Below are 22,160 nucleotides of genomic sequence, written 5' to 3'. Positions count from 1 at the left end.
GATCCCCCTACTAATAAAGGCTAACACACCATATGCCTTCTTAACAGCCCTATTAACCTGGGTAGCAACTTTCAGGGATTTATGTACCTGGATACCAAGATCTCTCTGCTCATCTACACTACCAAGAATCTTCCCATTAGCCCAGTACTCTGCATTGCTGTTACTCCTTCCAAAGTGAATCACCTCACACTTCTCCGCATTAAACTCCATTTGCCATCTCTCAGCCCAGCTCTGCAGCCTATCTATGTCCCTCTGTACCCTACAACACCCTTCGACACTATCCACAACTCCACCGACCTTCGTGTCATCCGCAAATTTACTAACCCACCCTTCTACACCCTCATCCAGGTCGTTTATAAAAATGACAAACAGCAGTGGCCCCAAAACAGAACCTTGCGGTACACCACTAGTAACTAAACTCCAGGATGAACATTTGCCATCAACCACCACCCTCTGTCTTCTTTCAGCTAGCCAATTTCTGATCCAAAGCTCTAAATCACCTTCAACCCCATACTTGCGTATTTTCTGCAATAGCCTACCGTGGGGAACCTTATCAAACGCCTTACTGAAATCCATATACACCACATCCACGGCTTTACCCTCATCCACCTGTTTGGTCACCTTCTCGAAAAACTCAATAAGGTTTGTGAGGCACGACCTACCTTTCACAAAACCGTGCTGACTATCGCAAATGAACTTATTCTTTTCAAGATGATTATAAATCCTGTCTCTTATAACCTTTTCCAACATTTTACCCACAACCGAAGTAAGGCTCACAGGTCTATAATTACCAGGGCTGTCTCTACTCCCCTTCTTGAACAAGGGGACAACATTTGCTATCCTCCAGTCCTCCGGCACTACTCCTGTCGACAATGACGACTTGAAGATCAACAACAACGGCTCTGCAATCTCCTCCCTGGCTTCCCAGAGAATCCTAGGATAAATCCCATCTGGCCCAGGGGACTTATCTATTTTCACTCTTTCCAAAATTGCTAACACCTCCTCCTTGTGAATCTCAATCCCATCTAGCCTAGTAGGCTGTATCTCAGTAATCTCCTCGGCAACATTTTCTTTCTCTACTGTAAATACTGACGAAAAATATTCATTTAACGCTTCCCCTATCTCCTCTGATTCCGCACACAACTTCCCACTACTATCCTTGATTGGCCCTGTTCTAACTCTTATCATTCGTTTATTCCTGATATACCTATAGAAAGCCTTAGGGTTTTCTTTGATCCTATCCGCCAATGACTTCTCGTGTCCTCTCCTTGCTCTTCTTAGCCCTCCCTTTAGATCCTTCCTGGCTAGCTTGTAACTCTCAAGCGCCCTAACTGAGCCTTCACGTCTCATCCTAACATAAGCCGCCCTCTTCCTCTTGACAAGCGCTTCAACTTCTTGAGTAAACCACGGCTCCCTTGATCGACAACTTCCTCCCTGCCTGACAGGTACAAACTTATCAAGGACACGCATTAGCTCCTTGAATAAGCTCCACATTTCGTTTGTGCCCATCCCCTGCAGTTTCCTTCCCCATCCTACACATCCTAAATCTTGCCTAATCGCGTCATAATTTCCTTTCCCCCAGCTATAATTCTTGCCCTGCGGTATATACCTGTCCCTGCCCATCGCTAAGGTAAACCTAACCGAATTGTGATCACTATCGCCAAAGTGCTCACCTACATCTAAATCAAACACCTGGCCGGGTTCATTACCCAGTACCAAATCCAATGTGGCATCGCCCCTGGTTGGCCTGTCCACATACTGTGTCAGAAAACCCTCCTGCACACACTGGACAAAAACAGACCCATTTAAAGTACTCGAACTATAGTATTTCCAGTCAATATTTGGAAAGTTAAAGTCCCCCATAACCACTACCCTGTTACTCTCGCTCCTGTCGAGAATCATCTTCGCTATCCTTTCCTCTACATCTCTGGAACTATTCGGAGGTCTATAGAAAACTCCCAACAGGGTGACCTCTCCTCTCCTGTTTCTAACCTCGGCCCATACTACCTCAGTAGACGAGTCCTCAAACGTCCTTTCTGCCGCTGTAATACTTTCCTTGATTAACAATGCCACACCCCCCCCTCTTTTACCCTCTTCTCTGTTCTTTCTGAAACATCTAAATCCCGGAACCTGCAACATCCATTCCTGCCCCTGCTCTACCCATGTCTCCGAAATGGCCACAACATCAGGATCCCAGGTACCAACCCATGCTGCAAGCTCACCCACCTTATTCCGGATGCTCCTGGCGTTGAAGTAGACACACTTTAAACCAAGTTCTTGCTTGCCAGTGCCCTCTTGCGTCCCTGTAACCTTATCCCCTACCTCACTACTCTCAACAGCCTGTACACTGGCACTGCAATTTAGGTTCCCATTCCCCTGCTGATTTAGTTTAAACCCCCCCCGAAGAGCACTAACAAATCTCCCCCCCAGGATATTGGTACCCCTCTGGTTCAGGTGAAGACCATCCTGTTTGTAGAGGTCCCACCTACCCCAGAAAGAGCCCCAATTATCCAGGAAACCAAAACCCTCCCTCCTACACCATCCCTGCAGCCACGTGTTCAACTCCTCTCTCTCCCTATTCCTCTCTTCGCTAGCACGTGGCACAGGCAACAACCCAGAGATAACAACTCTGGTTGTTCTCGCTCTAAGCTTCCACCCTAGCTCCCTGAATTTCTGCCTTAAATCCCCATCTCTCTTCCTACCTATGTCGTTGGTGCCTATGTGGACCACGACTTGGGGGTGCTCCCCCTCCCCCTTAAGGATCCCAAAAACACGATCGGAGACATCACGTACCCTGGCACCTGGGAGGCAACACACCAACCGTATGGATGGTGGGGCCAATCGATTCAGCTGGTAGGATCTTGATTTGGTCATGCTGTGCCACTCTGAGTGTTGGCTAAGATGGGCAATGCCACAGCACGCCACATAGCTGATCAATGAAAGCAGCTGATGTACCCGTCAACACCAATCTCTGCCCTGTTAGGAACCTTCGAATACATGAAGGGTTCAACTTTATTTATCACATGGAAATAGGTCTGGCTCATCCTACATTGTGTGATTCTCTGCTTCTGAGGATCCGTATGCACCTTAGGCAAAATCAACAGGCAGGTGTGATCCATGTAGAGGCCCCCGGTCGTGAGCAGCAACCCCCAAGGGGAACTCGCCATTACGACTGCCGTGCATCTATAGGCCCCACATGACACGCCATCGGACGTCAGAGCACCAGTGTCAGAGGCGATTGCGCATGTAGCGAGGGTAGTGACACGTCTCTGTGCCCTGCTCAAAGATGACCTGCAGCCCATGGGCTTCGGTGGACATCCTATGTCTGCAGTCCTCATTGTGGCAGCAGTTCTCAACCTTGACCCCTATGCAGATTTTCAGTGGCCCACCGGAGACCTTTGTGCGGTCACACAGTCAGCAGTGCACCGCTGCATCAGGGAGGTCACTAATGCCCTGCACTGGAGGGCCAGTGAGGATGTCCGCTTCAGGACGGACCCTCAGAGCCAGGCCCAGTGGGCCATTGGTTTTCACACCATTGCCGGAGAACCACAGGTTTTAATGTTCAGAGACTGCACTCATGTGGCTATCAGACCTCCCACCAAGCTACCACCTGCAGAAGTCACCATTAAAGGAGCCCTCTCAATCTAGGTACAGCTGGTATGTGAACACCGGAGATGCTTCATGCAAATCCGTGACTGCTTCTCAGGCAGCTGCCATGACACCTGGGACCTGTGCCAGTCCCAGCTGCCACTGCCTTTTAATCGGGATAGTCAGCTTGGCTTTGTCAGGGGGCCAATCGTGTCTAACTAACTTGATTGAATTTTTCGAGGTGGTGACTAGATGTGTAGATGAGGGTAAAGCAGTTGATGTAGTCCACATATACTTCAGTAAGGCTTTTGATAAGGTCACGCATGGGAGATTGGTTAAGAAGGTGAAAGCCCATGGGATCCAGGGCAATTTGGCAAATTGGATCCAAAATTGGCTTAGTGTTAGGAGGCAGAGGGTGATGGTCGAGGGTTGTTTTTGCGAGTAGAAGCCTGTGACCGGTGGTGTACCACAGGGATTGGTGCTGGGACCCTTGCTGTTTGTAGTGTACATTAATGATTTAGACATGAATATAGGAGGTATGATAAGTAAGTTCTCAGATGACACAAAAATTGGTGGTGTCGTATAGTGAGGAGGAAAGCCTCAGATTACAGGATGATATAGATGGGCTGGTAAGATGGGTGGAGCAGTGGCAAATGGAATTTAATCCTGAGAAGTGTGAGGTGATGCATCTTGGGAGGACTAAAAGAGCAAGGGAATATACAATGGATGGTAGGACCCTAGGAAGTACAGTGGATCAGAGGGACCTTGTTGTTCTTGTCCATATATCACTGAAGGCAGCAGCACAGGTAGATAAGGTGGTTGGGAAGGCATATGGGATACTTGCCTTTATTAGCCGAGGCATAGAATAGAAGAGCAGGGTGGTTATGATGGAGCTGTATAAAATGCTAGTTAGACCACAGCTGGAGTACTGTGTACAGTTCTGGGCACCACACTATAGGAAGGATGTGATTGCACTGGAGAGGGTGCAGAGGAGATTCACCAGGATGTTGCCTGGGCTGGAGCATTTCAGCTATGAAGAGAGACTGGATAGGTTAGGGATGTTTTCCTTAGAACAGAGAAGGCTGAGAAGATATGATTGAGGTATACAAAATTAAGAAGGGCATAGATAGGTTATATAGGAAGAAACTTTTTCCCTCAGCAATGGGGTCAATAACCAGGGGGCATAGATTTAATGTAAGGGGCAGGAGGTTTAGGGGATTTGAGGAAAACTTTTTTCACCCAGAGGGTGGTTGGAATCTGGAACACACTGCCTGAAGAGGTGGTAGAGGCAGGAACCCTCACAACATTTAAGAAGTATTTAGATGAGCACTTGAAACGCCATTGCATACAAGGCTACGGACCAAGTGCTGGAAAATGGGATGAGAATAGATAGGTGCTTGATGGCTGGCATGGAAACGATGGGCCGAAGGGCCTGTTTCTGTGCTGTATGACTCTATGACTCTACAGAAAAGTCAATGCAGTGACAAAGGTAGACTCCTATGCAATTCCTTCCTCAGAAGACTGTATTGACAGAGAGGGCAGTGCTAGGTTTCTTACCAAGATCAACAAAGGGCTCCTGGCAAGTTCATTTGACTCCTTGAGCTAAAGAGATGTCAGCTTTTGTCACACCAGACAGTCTTCATCAGTGCCGGGTGATGCCATTTGGGCTGAAAAATACCCCAGCCACTTTTCAAAGATCAATGAATCAGGTGGTAGCCAGTGTTCCCAACTGTGTAGAGTATCTCGATTATGCACTAATATACAGTAACACTTGGCAAGAACACCAGCTAAAAACCTCTGTTTAAAAAACTGCAAGCAGTGGGTTTAGTGATAAATCTGGCAAAAAGCGAATTCGGAAAAGCAAGAGTAGCTTACCTCTGACACATAGTGGGGCAAGGACAGGTATTCCCAATAACGGCAAAGGCACAAGCCTTAGTGGAGTTCCTTATCCCTAAATCTAAATAGGAAATCATGAGGTTTTTTTTTCATTCATTCATGGGATGTTGGCGACGCTGGCCAGGCCAGCATTTATTGCCCATCCCTAATTGCCCTTGAGAAGGTGGTGGTGAGCTGCCTTCTTGAACCGCTGCAGTCCATGTGGGGTAGGTACACCCACAGTGCTGTTAGGAAGGGAGTTCCAGGATTTTGACCCAGCGACAGTGAAGGAATGGTGATATAGTTCCAAGTCAGGATGGTGTGTGACTTGGAGGGGAACTTGCTCCCATGGTGGTGCTCCCATGTATTTGCTGCCCTTGTCCTTCTAGTTGGTAGAGGTCGCGGGTTTGGAAGGTGCTGTCTAAGGAGCCTTGGTGCATTACTGCAGTGCATCTTGTAGATGGTACACACTGCTGCCACTGTGCATCGGTGGTCAAGGGAGTGCATGTTTGTAGATGGGGTGCCAATCAAGCAGGCTGCTTTGTCCTGGATGGTGTCGAGTTTCTTGAGTGTTGTTGGAGCTGCACCCATCCAGGCAAGTGGAGAGTATTCCATCACACTCCTGACTTGTGCCTTGTAGATGATGGACAGGCTTTGGGGAGTCAGGAGGTGAGTTACTCGCCTCAGGATTCCTCGCCTCTGACCTGCTCTTGTAGCCATGGTATTTATATGGCTACTCCAGTTCAGTTTCTGGTCAATGGTAGCCCCTAGGATGTAGATAGTGGGGGATTCAGCGATGGTAATGCCATTGAATGTCAAGGGGAAATGGTTAGATTCTCTCTTGTTGGAGATGGTCAGTGCCTGGCACTTGTGTGGCGCGAATGTTACTTGTCACTTATCAGCCCAAGCCTGGATATTGTCCAAGTCTTGCTGCATTTCTACATGGACTGCTTCAGTATCTGAGGAGTCGCGAATGGTGCTGAACACTGTGTAATCATCAGCGAACATCCCCACTTCTGACCTTATGATTGAAGGAAGGTCATTGATGAAGCAGCTTAAGATGGTTGGGCCCAGGACACTACCCTCAGGAACTCCTGCAGTGATGTCTTGGAGCTCAGATGATTGACCTCCAACAACCACAACCATCTTCCTTTGCGCAAGGTATGACTCCAGCCAGCAGAGGGTTTTCCCCCTGATTCCCATTGACTCCAGTTTTGCTAGGGCTCCTTGATGACATACTCGGTCAAATGCTGCCTTGATGTCAAGGGCAGTCACTCTCACCTCACCTCTTGAGTTCAGCTCTTTTGTCCATGTTTGAACCAAGGCTGTAATGAGGTCAGGAGCTGAGTGGCCCTGGTGGAACCCAAACTGAGCGTCACTGAGCAGGTTATTGCTAAGCAAGTGCCGCTTGATGGCACTGTTGATGACACCTTCCATCACTTTACTGATAATTGAGAGTAGGCTGATGGGGCGATAATTGGCCGGGTTGGACTTGTCCTACCTTTTGTGCACAGGACATAGCTGGGCAATTTTCCACATTGCGGGGTAGATGCCAGTGTTGTAGCTGTACTGGAACAGCTTGGCTAGGGGTGCAGCAAGTTCTGGAGCACAGGTCTTCAGTACTATTGCCGGAATATTGTAAGGGCCCACAGCCTTTGCAGTATCCAGTGCCTTCAGTCATTTCTTAATATCATGTGGAGTGAATCGAATTGGCTAAAGTCTGGCATTTGTGATGCTGGGGACTTCAGGAGGATGCCGAGATGGATCATCAACTCGGCACTTCTGGCTGAAGATTGTTGCAAATGTTTCTGCCTTATCTTTCACACTGATGTGCTGGGCTCCCCCATCATTGAAGATGGGGATATTTGTGGAGCCACCTCCTCCAGTTAGTTGTTTAATTGTCCACCACCATTCACGGCTGGATGTGGCAGGACTGCAGAGCTTCGATCTGATCCATTGGTTATGGGATCGCTTAGCGCTGTCTATCGCATGCTGCTTACGCAGTTTGGCACGCATTTAATCCTGTGTTGTAGCTTCACCAGGTTGACACCTCATTTTGAGGTATGCCTGGTGCTGCTCCTGGCATACCCTCCTGCACTCTTCATTGAACCAGGGTTGGTCTCCTGGCTTGATGGTAATGGTAGAGTGGGGGATATGCCGGGGCATGGTTTTTAGGGATGTGTAGTTTTTACAGGAAATGTGTACAGAATTTTAGTACTGTGGCTGCGCCATTAACCGATTTGCTACAAAAAAAAGAAAAACAAAGTAGTATGGTCAGATGAATTGTCAGCCTTTGACAAGGTCCCTCATGGCAGACTGGTGCAAAAGGTGAAGTCACACGGGATCAGAGGTGAGCTGGCAAGATGGATACAGAACTGGCTCAGTCACAGAAGACAGAGGGTATCAGTGGATGGGTCTTTTTCTGAATGCAGGGATGTGACTAGTGGTGTTCTGCAGGGATCAGTGCTGGGACCTTTGCTGTTTGTAGTATATATAAATTATTTGGAGGAAAATGTAGCTGGTCTGATTAGTAAGTTTGCGGCCGACACAAAGGTTGGTGGAGTTGCGGATAATGATGAGGATTGTCAGAGGATACAGCAGGATATAGATCGGTTGCAGACTTGGGCGGAAAAATGGCAGATGGAGTTTAATCCAGACAAATGTGAGGTAATGCATTTTGGAAGGCCTAATGCAGGTGGGAGGTATACAGTAAATGGCAGAACCCTTAGGAGTATTGACAGGCAGAGAGTTCTGGGCATACAGGTCCGCAGGTCACTGAAAGAGGCAACGCAGGTGGATAAGGTAGTCAAGAAGGCATACAGTATGATTGCCTTCATCGGTCGGGGCACAGAGTATAAAAATTGGCAAGTCATGTTGCAGCTGTACAGAACTTTAGTTCGGCCACACTTAGAATATTGCGTGCAATTCTGGTCGCCACAATACCAGAAGGACGTGGAGGCTTTGGAGAGGGCACAGAGGAGGTTTACCAGGATGTTGCCTGGTCTGGAGGGCATTAGCTATGAGGAGAGGTTGGAAAAAATCGGATTGTTTTCACTGGAACGACGGAGGTGGAGGGGCGACATGATAGAGGTTTACAAAGTTATGAGTGGCATGGACAGAGTGGATAGTCAGAAGCTTTTTCCCAGGGTGGAAGAGTCAGTTACAAGGGGACATAGGTTTAAGGTGCGAGGGGCAAAGTTTAGAGGGGATGTGCGAGGCAAGTTTTTTACACAGAGGGTGGTGAGTGCCTGGAACTTGCTGCCAGGGGAGGTGGTGGAAGCAGATACGATAGCGACGTTTAAGAGACATCTTGACAAATATATGAATAGGAAGGGAACAGAGGGATACGGTCCCCGGAAGTGCAGAAGGTGTTAGTTTCGGCAGGCATCAAGATTGGCGCAGGCTTGGAGGGCCGAATGGCCTGTTCCTGTGCTGTACTGTTCTTTGTTCTTTGAATGCCAGGCAGCTTTTGAAAAGCTAAAGGCAATATTAACTAACGAACCAGTGTTGGCTGCTCCAAATATAGCTAAACCCTTCAAGATAGTGATCGATGCTGGTGACCTGGGGGTTGGTACAATCCTATTGCAGGATGACAAATCGGGCATAGAGAATCCAGTAGGGTACTTTTCAAGAAAACTAAATTGCCACCAAACAAAAGTATTCCACAGTGGAAAAAGAAACATTCGGACTTTTGCTGGCTTTCAAACATATCAAAGTATATTTCCGTCAAGAGTATAAAGAAACACTAATATACATTGACCACAATCCATTAACATTTGTGGGAAAATTTAAAAACCAAAATGCTAGAATATTTATATGGAGTATATTGTTACAGCCTTATCATTTGAAGATTGTATATATTTTGGGGATAAACAATGTTGTCGCCGATGCTTTGTCATGAATTTAACCTTGTTAAGTTACATGAATGGCGATGGTACAAAGAAAAGTTCTGTTAATTATTAGAAGAGTGAATGGGGGGCATGGATGTGAAAATATATTTAGAGTGTTTTTTTTCAGTTTCTGTTTTGCATTGTAATGAAACACATTTTAAGAATGGTGTTTCATTTCGCCAAGGGTGGAGGTGTCATGAAAGTATTTTTTTCCTTCTGTTTTTAAAAAAACTAAGGGGGGCAGTGTACCATTAAGGCAGAGAGAGAAGCTTTTAGATTCTCTTTGGGCCCAGTGTACCAGCAGCAAGCCTGTTTCCTAGGCAACAGCAGGAGAGAGAAACCACGTTCTGCAAGGTATCAATTTAACTGTGTAAAGACCGGCTAAAACCAGTTTGAACTGGAGACCAGCAAAGCATGCTCATTGAAAGAAAGGATCTCTCTCAGGTAGAAGAAAAGCTACATTGATTTACAGGCTGTGTATTGCCTCAGGAGAGAAAACAAAACTCTGGAAAAGAACATTTGCATTATTTGAGGTAGTAAATTCCTTTTTACTTCCAAACTATAAGAATTCTATGCATCAGGAATGAATCTCTGTTGTCTGTTTGTGCTTGCTGTAATTCTCAGTAAAGTTTCCACTGAAACAGTACCAATTTTAAAATACAAATAGCCTGTTGCTTTTCTCTTTGTTGAAAGAACTGTGTGATGCCTTCTGAAACTGAACTGCTTTGAACGCCTATGCCTTAAAGAGTGTTCGTCGAATTGACCTGGAGACTTCGAGTGGCATCTGATTATTCTACTCTGGGACATTTCATCAATGTGAATCACCAGGACTTACAACCCAGTTATTTATTTATTCCAAAGAAACATCATTTTTTAAACCAGTTAATCATTGTTTATGTTTGAACATATGTGTGTGTGCATGAACGTTAGGATAAATAAGAAGTTATAAGGTCTTTAGACATAAATTTATCCCAATAATGTTTCAGATTTAGTTTATTAATAAGTAGTTAATTTGTTGTTGTTTAAGGATACCTGGCTTGGTCTGTTTTATTCTTGGGGTTAATAAAGTGTATAATTTGGCTAATTTCTGGAAGGTGGTAAAACTTTAATAATGTTTTATGACATGTGGAGTAATGGGACTGAATTGACAGTGCATTGCTCCCGCCTCGGTCGCAACATCATTCAGAACACCACTAGTACTCACTGTGGACACACTGAATACTCGCAGAAAATACCCCGAGTACTCACTAAGAACACCCCGAGTACTCACTGAGAACACCCCGAGTACTCACTGAGAAAACCCCTAGAATTCACTGAGAACATCCCCGAGTACTCGCTGAGAACATCCCCAGTACTGCTTGAGAAGATTCCAAGTACTCACTGAGAACACCCTGTGTATCATTGAGAACATCCCGAATATTCATTGAGAACAACCTGAGTACTGCCTAAGCAGATTCCCAAGTACCTGCTGAGAACACCCTGAATACTCACGGAGAACACTTGGAGTACTCTCTGAGACTACCTCTTGTATTCACTGGGAACACAGAAAGTACTCGCTCAGCACACCCCCAGTACTGCTTGCAAAGATTCCCGAGTACTCACTGAGAACACCCCCGAGTACTCACTGAGAACATCCTGAATCCTCACTGTGAGCAATCTGATTACTTACTTAGAACACCCCGAGTACTCACTGAGAACACCCTGAATACTCACTGAGAATATCCGATTGCTCACTGAGAACATTCCTGAGTACTCACTCAGAACACCCCGAGCAGTCATCGAGACCACCACAAGTAATCACCGAAAACACCTCGAGTACTCATTGAGAACACCCTAGAATGTACAGAGAACATCCCCAATATCAACTGGGATACAAACAGTGTGAAAGGCACAGAGGGGACAAAATTCTTGAACTGTGTTCAAGAGAACTTTTTTAGCCAGCACGTTACAAGCCCAATGAAAGGGGATGCAATTCTAGATTTTGTCTTCGGTAATGAAGCTGAGCAAGTGGAGGAAGTAACAGTGGGTGACCACTTTGGAGCTGGTGACCATAATAAAACAAGTTTTAGCATAATCATGGAAAAGGACAAAGATAAAACAGAAGTAAAAGTTCTAAATTGGGGAAAGGCGAATTTTAAGAAACTGAGAGGTGACCTGGCAAAAGTGGACTGGATACAGCTACTTGAGGGAAAATCAGTGGCAAGGCAGTGGGAGGCATTCAAAAGCGAGATACTACAGGCACAGTGCCGGCATGTCCCCATAAAGATAAAAGGTGGTACTGCCAAATCTAGAGGCCCCTGGTTATCTAGAAGCTCACAGGGTAAGTTAAAACAGAAAAAGAAAGCTTATGACAATCACAAAAAACTGAATACTTTAGAAAGTCTAGAGGAGTATAGAAAGTGCAGGGGTGAAGTAAAAAAGGAAATTAGAAAAGCAAAGAGAGGACATGAAAAATTATTGGCAGGGAAAATCAAGGAAAACCTGAAGATGTTTTATCAGTACATTAAGAGCAAGAGGATAACTAAGGAAAGAGTAGGGCCTATCAGAGATGTACAAGGGAACATATGCGTGGATTCAGAAGATGCGGGCAGGGTTGTTAATGAGTTTTTTGTCACTGTCTTCACAAAGAAGAGGGTTGATGTAGACATTGTAGTTAAAGAGGAAGAGTGTGAAATATTAGATACGATAAGCATAATGAGAGAGGAAGTACACTCCAGGCGCTGCTTCACAAACCACTGACCACCTCCAGGCGCGTATCCATTGTCTCTCGAGATAAGGAGGCCCAAAAGAAAGAAAGAAGAAGAAAGCATAATGAGAGAGGAAGTATGAGGGTCTGACATCCTTGAAAGTGGATAAATCACCAGGGCCGGATGGATTGCATCCCAGATTGTTAAAGGAAGTCAGGAAGGAAATAGTGGATGCGCTGAGAATCATCTTCAAATCCTCACTAGATACAGGAGAGGTACCAGACAATTGGAGGTCTGCTAATGTTGTAACATTGTTTAAAAGGGGTGTGAGGGATAGGCCAAATAATTATAGGCCAGTCAGTCTGACCTCGGTGATGGGTAAATTATTAGAATCTATTCTGAGGGACAGGATAAACTGCCACATAGAAAGGCACGGATTAATCAGGGATAGTCAGCATGGATTTGTTAAGGGAAGGTCTTACTAACTTAATTGAGATTTTTGAGGAAATAACAAGGAGGATTGATGAGGGTGGTGCAGTGGATGTGGTTTACATGGATTTTAGTAAGGCATTTGACAAGGTCGCACATGGCAGACTGGTCAGTAAAATGAAAGCCCATGGGATACAAGGCAATGTGGCAGGTTGGATCCAGAATTGGCTCAGGGACAGGAAACAAAGGGTAGTAGCTGACGGATGTTTTTGTGAATGGCAAGCTGTTTCCAGTGGCGTTCTACAGGGCTCAGTGTTGGCGACCACCCCGAGTACTCACCAAGCACCCCCCAAGTACTCGCGGAGAACATCCGGAGAACTCACTATAACCACCCCGAGTACTCACGGAGAACACCATGGGGTAGCACAGTGGTGCAGTGGCTAGTAGCGCAGCCTCACAGCTCCAGTGACCCAGGTTCGGTTCTGGGTACTGCCTGTGCGGAATTTGCAAGTTCTCCCTGTGACCGCATGGGTTTCCTCCAGGTGGTCCGCTTTCCTCACACATGCCAAAGACTTGCAGGCTGACAGGTAAATTGGCAATTGTAAATTGCCCCTAGTGTAGGTAGGTGGTATGAGAATTGAGGGTAGGTGGGGATGTGAGAGGGAAATGGGATTAACGTAGAAAATAGTATAAATGGGTGGTTGATGGTTGGCATGGACTTGTTGGGCCGAAGGGCCTGTTTTGGTGCTGTATCTCTCTATGACTCACCAAGAACCCCCGAGTACTCAAAGAGAATATCTGGAGAACTCACTGAGAACATCTGCAAGTAATCGTTGAGAACACCCCGAGTACTAACAAAGAGCATCTGAGTATTCATTGAGAACACCCCGAGAACACCTGAGAACTCAGTGAACATCGCCGAGTACTCAGGAGAACACCCGAGATCGCGCTTAAAACACTGATTTCTAGCTGGGATCATCCTGATGAATTGCTGAGAACACCCCCAGTACTGCTTGAGAAGATTCCGAGTACCCACTGAGAATACACAGAACTTACCTGATTACTCACAGTCTACATTCCCAAGTACTCAGTGAGAACAGCCCAATTCTTCACTGAGCACAGTCCGAGTACTCACTGAGAAGACCCCGAGTACTCGCAGACAGCATAAGTGTGGCCTAACTAAATTTCTGTACAGCTGCAGCATGACTTGCCAATTTTTATACTTGATGCCCCGACTGTTGAAGGCAAGCATGCCGTATGCCTTCTTGACTACCTTATCCACCTGCGTTGCCTCTTTCAGTGACCTGTGGACCTGTACGCCCAGATCTCTCTGCCTGTCAATACTCCTAAGGGTTCTGCCATTTACTGTATACTTCCCACCTGCATTCGACCTTCCAAAATGCATTACCTCACATTTGTCCGGATTAAACTCCATCTGCCATTTCTCCGCCCAAGTCTGCAACCGATCTATATCCTGCTGTATCCTCTGACAATCCTCATCACTATCCGCAACTCCACCAAACTTTGTGTCGTCCGCAAACTTACTAATCAGACCAGCTACATTTTCCTCCAAATCATTTATATATACTACAAACAGCAAAGGTCCCAGCACTGATCCCTGTGGAACACCACTAGTCACATCCCTCCATTCAGAAAAGCGCCCTTCCACTGCTACCCTCTGTCTTCTATGACCGAGCCAGTTCTTTATCCATCTTGCCAGCTCACCTCTGATCCCGTGTGACTTCACCTTTTGTACCAGTCTGCCATGAGGGACCTTGTCAAAGGCTTTACTGAAGTCCATATAGATAACATCCACTGCCCTTATTTCATCAATCATCTTCGTCACTTCCTCAAAAAACTCAATCAAGTTAGTGAGACACGACCTCCCCTTCACAAAACCATGCTGCCTCTCGCTGATAAGTTCATTTGTTTCCAAATGGGATAAATCCTGGCCCGAATAATCCTCTCTAACAATTTCCCTACCACTGACGTAAAGCTCACCGGCCTATAATTTCCTGGATTATCCTTGCTACCCTTCTTAAGCAAAGGAACAACATTGGCTATTCTCCAGTCCTCTGGGATCTCACCTGTAGCTAATGAGGATACAAAGATTTCTGTCAAGGCCCCAGCAATTTCTTCCCTTGCCTCCCTCAGTATTCTGGGGTAGATCCCATCAGGCCCTGGGGACTCATCTACCTTAATACTTTGCAAAACGCCCAACACCTCCTCCTTTTTGATAATGAGATGACCCAGACTATCTACACTCCCTTCCCTAGACTCATCATCCACCAAGTCCTTCTCTTTGGTGAATACTGATGCAAAGTACTCATTTAGTACCTCGCCCATTTCCTCTGGCTCCACACATAGATTCCCTCGTCTGTCCTTGAGTGGGCCAACCCTTTCCCTGGTTACCCTCTTGCTCTTTATATACGTGTAAAAAGCCTTGGGATTTTCCTTAATCCTGTTTGCCAATGATTTTTCATGACCCCTTTTAGCCCTCCTGACTCCTTGCTTAAGTTCCTTCCTACTGTCTTTATATTCCTCAAGGGCTTCGTCTGTTCCCAGCCTTCTAGCCCTTATGAATGCTTCCTTTTTCTTTTTGACTAGGCTCACAATATCCCTCGTTATCCAAGGTTCCCGAAACTTGCCAAACTTATCCTTCTTCCTCACAGGAACATGCCGGTCCTGGATTCTAATCAACTGACGTTTGAAAGACTCCCACATGTCAGATGTTGATTTACCCTCAAACAGCCGCCCCCAATCTAAATTCTTCAGTTCCTGCCTAATATTGTTATAATTAGCCTTCCCCCAATTTAGCACCTTCACCCGAGGACTACTCTTATCCTTATCCACAAGTACCTTAAAACTTATGGAATTATGGTCACTACTCCCGAAATACTCCCCTACTGAAACTTCGACCACCTGGCCGGGCTCGTTCCCCAATACCAGGTCTAGTACGGCCCCTTCCCTAGTTGGACTATCTACATATTGTTTCAAGACCCCTCCTGGATGCTCCTTACAAATTCTGCCCCATCCAAGCCCCTAGCACTAAGTGAGTCCCAGTCAATATAGGGGAAGTTAAAATCACTCACCACTACAACCCTGTTACCTTTACATCTTTCCAAAATCTGTCTACATATCTGCTCCTCTACCTCCCGCTGGCTGTTGGGAGGCCTGTAGTAAACCCCCAACATCGTGACTGCACCCTTCCTATTCCTGAGCTCCACCCAAATTGCCTCGCTGCATGACCCCTCCGAGGTGTCCTCCCGCAGAACAGATGTGATATTCTTCTTAACAAGTAATGCAACTCCCCCACCCCTTTTACATCCCCCTCTACCCCGCCTAAAGCTTCTAAATCCCGTAACATTTCGCTGCCAATCCTGTCCTTCCCTCAACCAAGTCTCTGTAATAGCAACAACATCATAGTTCCAAGTACTAATCCAAGCTCTAAGTTCATCTGCCTTACCTGTTATACTTCTTGCATTGAAACAAATGCACTTCAGACCACCAGTCCCGCTGTGCTCAGCAACATCTCCCTGCCTGCTCTTCCTCTCAGTCTTACTGGCCTTATTTACTAGTTCCCCCTCAGTTATTTCACCTGCTGACCTACTGCTCTGGTTCCCATCCTCCTGCCACACTAGTTTAAACCCTCCCGAGTGACGCTAGCAAACCTCGCAGCCAGGATATTTGTCCCCCTCCAGTTTAGATGCAACCCGTCCTTCTTGTGCAGGTCCCACCTGTCCCGGAAGAGATCCCAATGATCCAGATATCTGAAACCCTCCCTCCTACACCAGCTGTTCAGCCACGTGTTTAGCTGCACTATCTTCCTATTTCTAACCTCACTGGCACGTGGCACAGGGAGTAATCCCGAGATTACAACCCTAGAGGTCCTGTCTTTTAACTTTCTACCTAACTCCCTAAACTCCCCCTGCAGGACCTCATCACTCTTCCTGCCTATGTCATTAGTACTGATGTGTACCACAACCTCTGGCTGTTCACCCTCCCCCTTCAGAATGCCCCCTGTCCGTTCAGAGACATCCTTAACCCTGGCACCAGGGAGGCAACATACCATCCTGGAGTCTCCTTCACGTCCACAGAAGCGCCCCTGACTATAGAGTCCCCTATAACTATTGCTCTTCTGCACTTTGTCCCTCCCTGCTGAACAACAGTGCCGGCTGTGGTGCCACTGCTCTGGCTGCTGCTGTTTTCCCCTGATAGGCCATCCATCCCAACAGTATCCAAAACGGTATACTTGTTAGTGACACCCCGAGTACTTGCTGAGAGCACCCTGAGTACTCGCTGCAAACACTCCCAGTACTGCTTGAGAAGATTCAAAGTGCTCACTGAGAACACCCTGAGTACTTGTTGAGAGCATACCTGATATCTCACTGAGTACATCCCCGAGTACTCACTGAGAACACTTAGTGAAAACAGGCCAAGTATTTACGGAGAACATCCTGAGTACATACTGAGGATACCCCAATTACTCACTGAGAACACCCCCAGTACTGCTTGTAAAGATTCCTGTGTCCTCGCTTGGAACACCCTAAGTATTCACTGTGAACAACAAGAGTGATTGGTGAGGACACTCTGAGTATTCACTGATGACTCCCCGAGTACTGCCTGAGAAGATTCCGAGTACTCACTGAGAACACCCCGAGTACTCGCCGAGATCTACTTACTGAGAACACCCCAAGTACTCACTGAGAACACCCCGAGTACTCGCCGAGATCTACTTACTGAGAACACCCCAAGTACTCACTGAGAACAACCCGAGTACTCGCCGAGATCATCCCAAGTAATCACTGAGAACACCCCGAGTACTTGCCGAGATCATCCCAAATACTCGCTGAGAACACCCCGAGTACTCACCATGAACACCCCAAGTACTCACCGAGAATACCCTGAGTACTCTGAGAGCACCCAAGTACTCACTGAGAACACCCCCGAGGGCGGCACAGTGGCGCAGTGGTTAGCACCGCAGCCTCACAGCTCCAGCGACCTGGGTTCAGTTCTGGGTACTGCCTGTGCGGAGTTTGCAAGTTCTCCCTGTGACCACGTGGGTTTCTGCTGAGTGCTCCGGTTTCCTCCCGCGGCCAAACACTTGCAGGTTGCTAGGTAAATTGGCCATTGTAAATTGCCCCTACTGTAGGTAGGTGGTAGAAGAATTGAGAGAAGTTGGGGATGTGATAGGGAATATGGGGTTAATGTAGAATTCGTATAAATGGGTGGTTGTTGGTTGGCACAGACTCGGTGGGCTAAAGGGCCTGTTTCAGTGCTGCATCTCTCGATGACTCTATAACCCCAGGTACTCACCGAGAACACCCTTGAACTCACAGAGAACATCCCAAGTGCTCAGTGAGGACACCCTGAGTATTTACTGAGGACACCCCGAGTACTGCCTGAGAAGATTCTGAGTATTCACTGAGAGCACCCGAGTACCCGCTCTGAGAACACCCACAGTACTCACTGAGAAAATCCCAAATACTCACTGAGAAAATCCTGAGGACTAACTCAGAACAGCCCAAGTACTCAATGACAACAAGCAAACCACTTGCCGAGAACACCCCGAGTACTGCCTGAGCAAATTCCCGGGTCCCTGCTGAGAACACCCTGAGTCCTCACTGATAACACCACGAGTACTGCCACAGAATGCCCTGAGAACACCCAAGAGCTCAAAGAGAACATCCCCGAGTACTCGCTGAAAACACCCAAATTCTCGCTTAAAACACCAAATTCTCGCTGAGCACATCCCCAGTACTGCTTGAGAAGATTACGAGTACTCACTGAGAACACCCTGAGTACACATTGAGAATATACCTGATTACTCATTGAGTACATCCCCAAGTACTCACTGAGAACTCCCAGAGAACTGCCTGAGCAGATTTCCAAGTACCTGCGGAGAACATCTTGAAGTACTCACTGAGAACAACCCCAGTACTGCTTGCAAAGATTCATAAGTACATGCTTGAAACACCCGGAGTATTCACTGCGTGCTTGGTGCTTGGTGAAGACATACTGAGTAATCACTGATGACACCCCGAGAACTGCTGAGAACATCCCGAGTACTCACTGAAAACACCGAGTACTTGCTGAGAACACCACGGGTATTCACTGAGAACACCCCGAGTACTCATTGAGAATGCCCAAATTACTCAATGTGAACACCCCAAGTACTCTCTGACAACACCCTGAGTACTCACAGAGAACACTGCAGGTATTTAAACAATAGCCTGAATACACACTGAGAACACCCTGAAAACTCAATGGGAATATCCGAGTAATCACGGAGAACAACTCTGAGTACTCCCTCAGAATAACCTGAGTACTTGCCGAGAACACCCTGAGTATTCACCGAGACCACCACAAGTACTCATCCAAGAACACCCTGAGTACTCACCAAGAAAACCCCAAGTACTCACCGAGAACACCCCGAGTACTCAGTGAGAACACCTCGAGTATTCACTGAGAAAACCCCGAGTACACACTGAGAACAAGCTGAACACTCACTCAGAACACCCTGATTACTCGCTGAGAACACCCCGCATACTCACTGAGATCACCCCAAGTACTCCTGAGTATACCCTGAGTATTCATCGAGTACACCCTGAGCACTCAGCAAGAACACCATTTAGAACATCCTGAGTATTCACCGTGAGCACCCCAAGTACTGTCTGAGAAGATTCCGAGTACTCACTGAGAACACACAGAGTACTCGCTGAGAACACCCTGACTATTTGCTGAGAACACCCTGACAACTCGCTGAGAACACTCCAATACTCACTGAGAACACCCACAGTACTCACTGAGAAAACCCCAAGGATTCACTGAGAAAATCCCAAGGACCCACTCAGAACGGCCCAAGTACTCACTCAGAATGGCCTAAGTACTCAATGTGAACACCCCGAGTACTCACTGAATATACCCTGAGTACTCACTGAAGACAGAGAATGCTCACTGAGAACACCCCGATTACTCGCTGAGAATATCCCGAGTATTCACAGAGAACATCCCGAGCACTCATTGTGAACAACCCACATACTCACTGAGAACACCCTGTGTACTTGCAGGGAACACCCTGAGTATTCAAAGAACACCCTGAATACTCGCTGAGAATATCCCCGGGTACTTACAGAACATCCAGAGACCTCACAGAGAACACCCCGAGTATTCACAGAGAGCACCTGAGTACTCACTGATAACACCACAAGTACTGCCACAGAATGCCCTGAGTACTTACTGAGAACACCCAAGAACTCAAAGAGAACATCCCCGAGTACTCAGGAGAACACCCCGAGTACTCGCTGAAAACACCCAAATTCTCGCGTAAAACACCCAAATTCTCGCTTTAAAAAACAGGTTTTCGCAGAGAACACCCCGGGTATTTAAACAACAGCCTGAATACTCGCTGAGAACACCCTGAGTACTCACTGTGAACAGCCCAGTGCTCGGTGTGGACACCCCATGTACTCACTGAGAACAAGCTAAACACTTGCTGAGAACACCCCGAGTACTCGCAGAGAACACCCCGAGTATTTAAACAACAGCCTGAATACTCGCTGAGAACACCCTGAAAGCTCACTGAGAATATCCGAGTACTCACTCAGAACACCCTGAGTACTCACTGGGACAACCCCGAGTACTCGCAGAGATTACCCTGAGTACACACCGAGAACACCCTGAGTAATTACTGAGAACACTCCAAGTACTCACTGGGAAAACCCAACGTACCCATGGAGAACACCCCGTGTACTTGCTGAGAAGACCCCAAATACTCACTGAAAACACCCCGAGTACTGGCTGGAAACACCGAGTATTTGCTGAGAACACCAGGGGTACTTACTGAGAATGGGTGGCACAGTGGCGCAGTGGTTAGCACCGCAGCCTCACAGCTCCAGGGACCCGGGTTCGATTCTGGGTACTGCCTGTGCGGAGTTTGCAAGTTCTCCCTGTGTTTGCGTGGGTTTCCTCCGGGTGCTCCGGTTTCCTCCCACATCCAAAGACTTGCAGGTGATAGGTAAATTGGCCGTTGTAAATTGCCCCCAGTGTAGGGAGGTGACAGGGAATATGGGATTACTGTAGGGTTAGTATAAATGGGTGGTTGTTGGTCGGCACAGACTTGGTGGGCCGAAGGGCTTGTTTCAGTGCTGTATCTCTAAAAAAAAGTATTTTTAAATAAAAAATAAAATACCATGAGTACTTGCTGAGAGTTCTGCTTGAGAAGTTTCCCAAGAACTCGCTTGGAACACCTGGAGTACTCACTGTGAACACCCCGCGTGCTCGGTGAGGACACCCTGAGTATTCACTGATGACACCTCGAGTACTGCCTGAGAAGATGCTGAGTACTCACTGAGAACATCCAGAGTACTTGCTGAAACACCATGAGTACTCAATGAAAACACCCTAAGTACTCACTGAAAACACCAAGTATTTTCTGAGATCACCACGAGTACTCACTGAGAATACCCCGAGTACTCGCTGAGAATATCCCTGTGTACTCACAGAGAACATCCCCGGTTACTCGCTGAACACACCCCGAGAACTCGCTAAACACACCCCAAGTACTTGTTGAACACACCCCGAGTACTCGCTGAAAATATCCCTGAGTACTCACTGAGAAAACCCCGTGTACTCACTGAAACCACTGCGTACTCAGTGAGAACACCCCAAATACTCACTGAGAACACACAGAGTACTCTCTGAGAAAACCCCCAGTACTGCTTGAGAAGATTCCCAAGCACTCACTTGGAACACCCTGAGTATTCATTGTGAACACCCTCACTGCCGGTAATATGCCCAACCTGCGGCGTTGAGTGGCCGGTAAAATTCAGCCCATACATTCAAAAAAAAACCTAAGTTACCCGGTTTTAAAAGTGGAGTTTTTAAAAAAATTAGCTGTCTCTTAAGAATAAATAAAATCACTACTTTTTTTGTAGGTTACGTTCCTGATAGAAGAGATCTTCTAATGTGAAAAATAATCAAAGGTCACTTGAAGTCTTTGTATAGATTTGATGAAAATAGTCCTTCAGAAGATAGGCATTCAACTCTTCAGCTGCAGCAAGCATTAAACAGTTCCTTGAATGATGAGCACAGCAATACAAACGGTTTCTTCTTTACCTAGGGAATTAACTTGGCTTGTAGCTTCTTGTAGAATTTTTGCTGAGAGGAAATAGACAGCTTTATTTCTTTTCGGTTCGCCTCGCTGGAAAGTCTCTCAGAACTAACTGGTTTCAGCCGGTTTCTGCCAGTTCCACACACAGTCAAGTGCACACATTGCACCATGTGACCTCTCTCCTGCTGTTGCCCAGGATAACAAAAAATGCAGCTGTGGCACACTGTGTCTCAGAAATTCCAGAATTTTTTCCCTTAAAGGTGCACTGTTTTTAACAAAGTCTTAAAGGCACGCATACTATTTTTTAATTCGAGGAGAAAAAATAGTTACAGATCTGTGAGACTGAGAACATCTCGAGTACTCACTGAAAACACCCCGAGTACTCACTGAAAACACCCCGAGTACCCACTGAGACCCCCCATCCCAAATATCAATGAGGCTGCCCAACCTCTGATACCCGCAAGGCAAAGACACAGAGAACCCTCGACAAGGAATTACTGATATCTCCCACCCTGATGGCCTGTTCTGTCCCCTCTGAGCACTGACTGAGATCCACACGAAAACTCATGAGACCTCCCT

The 22,160-nt window shown here is 46.8% G+C and overlaps 1 protein-coding gene across 6 annotated transcripts in view; it reads right to left on the bottom strand.

Moving 5' to 3' along the window:
* Window positions 1-22,160, bottom strand: part of cacna1sa (calcium channel, voltage-dependent, L type, alpha 1S subunit, a) — a 722,633-nt gene that overhangs the window by 153,002 nt on the left and 547,471 nt on the right. The gene's annotated exons all lie outside the window — the stretch shown is intronic.

Source organism: Heterodontus francisci, chromosome 25 (assembly GCF_036365525.1).
Source record: "Heterodontus francisci isolate sHetFra1 chromosome 25, sHetFra1.hap1, whole genome shotgun sequence".
NCBI classification, from domain to species: Eukaryota; Metazoa; Chordata; class Chondrichthyes; order Heterodontiformes; family Heterodontidae; genus Heterodontus; species Heterodontus francisci.
This window is presented reverse-complemented; position numbering and strand designations above follow the sequence as displayed.